A 5170-nucleotide genomic window follows, 5' to 3' on the forward strand; every position below is an offset into this window, starting at 1 on the left:
ATTCTATCTGATGTACTGAAATGCTCTAAAGTCGTATTCATTTATTTCTACTCCTTTTCTCAATTAAAAGTATTCTGATAAATGATTTTTTAGAAAACAGCTCCCTGATTTATTAATAAATATTTCATATAAAGTCCAATTCACTTTTTTTTTCTTTTACACAATGTATTTTATTTTATACTTATGTAATTCACCTTGGATCTAGAACATCCTGGGGTTTTATACACTGATCAAATCGCTCTTCTACAGACACTTAAGTTCAATAGCAATTTCCTTTCAAATTTATCCATTTTTTAAAAATAGAAGGAGTCTGTTTTTATTTTACACAACATGTTTATTTCCATTATAAATGTATTTAAATCATTTTGGACCCAGCATGTCCTTAGGTTTTACCCACTCATCAAACTGCTCTGCTGTGAGATAGCCAAGTTCAATAGCAGTTTCCTTTAAGGTTGATCCACTTTTGTGTGCTGTCTTAGCAATCTTTGCTGCCTTATCATACCCTATGTGAGGATTGAGAGCTGTCACCAACATTAGAGACTCGTTCATGAGCTTGTTGATCCTTTCTGTGTTGGCCTGGATGCCCACCACGCAGTTTTCTGTGAAGGAAACTGAAGTGTCCCCCAGCAGCCTGGCTGAGTGTAACACATTTTTAATCATCATTGGCTTGAAAACATTCAACTCGAAATGTCCATTGCTGCCTCCAACGGTTACAGCAACATGATTCCCCATGACTTGGGCTGCGACCATAGTCATCGCTTCACACTGAGTGGGGTTCACCTTGCCTGGCATGATACTGCTTGCTGGTTCATTTTCAGGCAAGATCAGTTCACCCAGACCCGACCGAGGACCAGAACCCAGAAAACGAATATCATTTGCGATCTTCATCAGACTGCAAGCGGTGGTGTTCATGGCTCCACTGAGCTCAACCAGAGCATCATGAGCAGCCAGAGCTTCAAATTTATTTGGAGCAGTGACAAAAGGCAAGCCTGTGAGTGCAGCCACTTTTGCAGCAACCTTTTCTGCAAAGCCAATTCTAGTATTTAAACCGGTACCGACAGCGGTGCCTCCAGCTGCAAGCTCATAGATTCTTGGCATGGCAGCTTTTATTCTTGCCATCGCATATGACACTTGTTGAACATAACCACTAAATTCCTGCCCAAGAGTAAGTGGAACAGCATCCTGAGTAGGAGTACGCCCAATTTTGATGATCTGTGCAAACTCTTTGGATTTTGCATTGAGAGCATCATGTAGCTTCTGTAGTCCTGGTAGCAGTACTTCATGAACTTCTACTGCTGCAGCAATGTGCATTGCTGTAGGGAAAGTATCATTTGAGCTCTGGCTTTTATTAACATGATCATTGGGATGCACAGGTTTCTTGCTACTAAGTTCACCTCCTAACATTTCAATTGCTCTATTGCTAATGACTTCATTTACATTCATATTTGTCTGGGTTCCTGATCCAGTCTGCCACACCACGAGAGGAAAATGATCATTTAATTTACCTTCGGCTACCTCATCTGCTGCCTTCATTATTGCATTAGCAATCTTTGGATCAAGACCATAATCCTGGTTTACTTCAGCGGCCGCTCGCTTCAAGATGCCAAAAGCTTTAATAACTGGGATCGGCATGCGTTCCGTTACACCTCCAATCTTAAAGTTCATTGTAGATCTCACAGTCTGAGCGCCATAATACTTGTCATTTGGGGCCTTGAGTTCACCAAAGGTGTCATATTCTATCCGGAAAGTATTTTGACTCGCCGTTCGAGCCGCGTTCGGGGGCCAGGATGGAGGGACGGCTGCGCCACTCCAGCCCGGAGCTGAGGCTGAGGCTGGAGCCCGCGGGAGGCGCCGCGAGCGCGCGAGGATCCGGAGTGCTCGGTACATGGTGCTGAGGAAGCCTGGGTAGATTTCTGGGCTCCCAATTCACTTTTGAATTTCACAGTTGAAAAAAATAAAAGTTGCCATTTAGGATTTACTAAAAGAAGAACAATATATAATTTCAATGAGAAAACAAAATAAAATACAAAAATGTCTACCTAGTCCACCCATAACACTTGCAACGCACCATGTGAGGGCACAGTAAGAAAGCACACCATTGCTTCTTTCAAACATCCTTCAAATATTAGTTTTCTTCCTTTTTGTCTGTGGATGTTCAGCACAAAGAAAACAAAGTAAATCCTTTGTATAAGTCTCTCTTGTTTAGTCATATTTATCTTGTCATCATATTTGTAGAGTTAGCATTCATATTTTTGAATATTCCCTTGAACATTTTGATGTAAATCCAAAGTAGGGACTGATCATCCAAGGAGGTAGTTTTGGCTCTTATCCACCATCTTAGTTTCCTAAAGCTTCTGTAACAAATTATCTCAAACTTGGAGGCTTAAAACAGCAGAGATATATTCTCTCACAGTTCTGGAGGACAGAAATCCTAAATCCAGTTGTCAGCAGGGTTGGTTCCATCTGGAGACACTATTGGAGAATCTGTTCCCAGTCTCTCTCCTAGCTTCTGGTGTTTGAGGATGATCCTTATTGTTCCTTGGCTTTGAGCTGAACAACTCCAATCTCTGCCTCTCTGCCTCCCATGCGCTTCAAATCTATCTCTCCTTTCTTTCATAAAGACATTAGTCACTAAATTTAAGGCTGAGTCAAATTCTGGTTGATCTCATCTTGAAGTCTTTACCTAAATTACACCTATAAAGACCCTTAATTCAAAGAAAGGTACATTCAGGCTCTGGGTAAACATGCTTTTCAGGAAGACACTATTCGATCCTCTACACCACCTTAGAAATTGCCTCTAAAATAAGCTTTAGGATCACCTGTTCTTCTTCTTCTTTTTTTTTTTTTTTACTAGTGCTGTTGCTGCCTCCATCAGACACTGCTGTAATAGTGTCTTTTAAAATAGCCTTCATGTTTTACTTTAAAATTCTTTAAAATTTTATTTTAAAAAAGCATTCGTTCTTATTCTTTTTACCAAAGCAACCAATGTTCATTGTAGAAAATTTAGAAAATATAAAAAAAACACAAAAAATAAAATAAAAACCACCTGTAATCTCATTTCTCAGAGCTAAAGATTCTTAATATAGTCATATAAATGTTTTTTACTGGTTTATGCAAACATCTATATACATTTCTTACAAGTTTGAAATCATACTGGGCATATTTCCCACAAGATATTTTGCATTATCTTAAATATTCCATTTTAGAACAAGAATATGTAGTTTCCTTATATCAGAATTAGGGATCATAAATAATTGTGCAATAACTCTATTTAAGGAGGTTGACTGCTGATGAAGAGGACTCTAGAAGAAAAAATGTCTTTAGGGCACACTATCTGAAGGCAGAAGCAGAGGGGCTCTCCAGGAATTCAATCACTAAGTCTATCAGTCAGTCATACACAAGATGCACTATGGGAGTCCCAAAGACTGGGCTCTCAAAAGAACAAACAAAAATATCTCAGAAGACACATATAGTGTGGGCAACTACCACACAAAGAATGCCTACTGCAAGATTCCAATACCACCAGTGTCTTTTGAATACTCCTTATTCCTGCCCAATCCTGGATGAGTCAGAAGCAGTCTAGCAAGTGGACAAAATAGAAGAGAACTTATTCTAAGTGGGGGGTGCAGTGGAGGAAAGGTAGATTGAACTGATGAGAGAAACAAAAAGTTTGATTTATACAGTATTAGATTTTTTGATTACATATAGATGAGATGGTTTTAATGCTGCAATTGTTAAGGAAACAAAGGACTAGGATCTACAAGGGATTTGCCAGAAAAAAAAAAAAAAAGGAAGATATAACAGAAGCCATCAAAAGCATTAGGAGATATTTTTTGAATTATATACTTCCCATTTCAGCTTTTCCAATGAGCATTTAAAGAATAGTTGTGCTTTTGTTTATGCCCCTTCACATTTCTAGATGAATTCTAGAATTTATATGTCAAGTTTTAAAGAGCTCTATTGTGAATTTTAATATTTATCTTTACTATATTTTATTTTAAAACTTCTAGATAAAGAATTGAATCATCTACAATATGGCAAGTTACCCTAAAACAGTTATTCCTCTTACTTCTTCTTGGACTTAACTTTTAAACATTCTATATGCTTCCCAGCTTTAGAACAGGTGTCATTGCTACAAATATTCTATCACCAAAATTATGTGGCATGTACTTTCTGAAAGTTGGTTGATAAAATATTACTGTTTTTTAAAATTTATTGCAGTTTATAGAAATATTTGTATGACTAGTTTTCATGCATTTTTCAACTAATTTTTTCTGTGATTACTCTGAGAGATGATTGTGCAGTAAGATTTTAATGGATTATGAGATGAATAAACTTCTACCCTCAAAAGTTGATAACCTAATAAGGGAAGGAAATTTATAAACAATTGCAGGTAATAGAAAGAGAAGGAATTGAATGCAATGGACAAGAAAACAAAGTTCCATGAGGAGAAGAGAAGAAAACAATTAATTTTGATGAGAGCAGTCTAGGTACTACCGGAAAATGGGGTGGGCTATGTTCAGACTATTTAAATTGCTCTTTTGAAATTTTCTAGATAGGTGACCTACAACTTGACAGACATAATACTTTTTATACTCTCTCTGCCACTGTGATTAACAGACACCCTAAAAATCATGCTTTTTTAAATTTTGAATTTTTGTATAGTCTCAAATACACAGCACATGTCCTTGAAAAGCATTCCTTTTGCATTATCTACTCATTCTTTGTTTGGTTAAAACTTCATGTTTCATCATGCATCATCACTTTTGATATTTAGCTTGAGCCCAGATTAGTAGATAGAATAAATATTTCCTCCAACATAACTTGGAAAATAAATAATTTTACATAGTTTTATTTGGAGAAATAAAGCACAGTGTACATTATTCCCAAAGCAGTGACTATAAAACCTCTGTGTACCTTCATGTTCCCAGAGGGTATTAAGAATGCCAAAGCTATTTTTAAGGGCATGTATAACTAATTGCCTTTGAATACAGCTCAGAAATTCTAAGGATTCTGGTTTACTAAGAAAAACTATTCTCAGGCACAAAAACTGGTAAACTTTGTCAGAGAAGACAATTTTTATAGGTAAGTAATGTTAAAATGGTAAAAATGTGATCACAATATGATGCCATTTTTCACCTTTGCAATTACATTTCAATAAGTGACAGCT

The 5170-nt window shown here is 36.8% G+C and overlaps 1 pseudogene; it reads right to left on the reverse strand.

Annotated features, from left to right (window-relative positions):
- Positions 1–313: 313 nt before the first annotated feature.
- Positions 314–1925, reverse strand: LOC105878054 (fumarate hydratase, mitochondrial pseudogene; annotated as a pseudogene).
- Between the last annotated feature and the right edge of the window lie 3245 nt (positions 1926–5170).

This window comes from Microcebus murinus, chromosome 1, assembly GCF_040939455.1.
Source record: "Microcebus murinus isolate Inina chromosome 1, M.murinus_Inina_mat1.0, whole genome shotgun sequence".
NCBI classification, from domain to species: Eukaryota; Metazoa; Chordata; class Mammalia; order Primates; family Cheirogaleidae; genus Microcebus; species Microcebus murinus.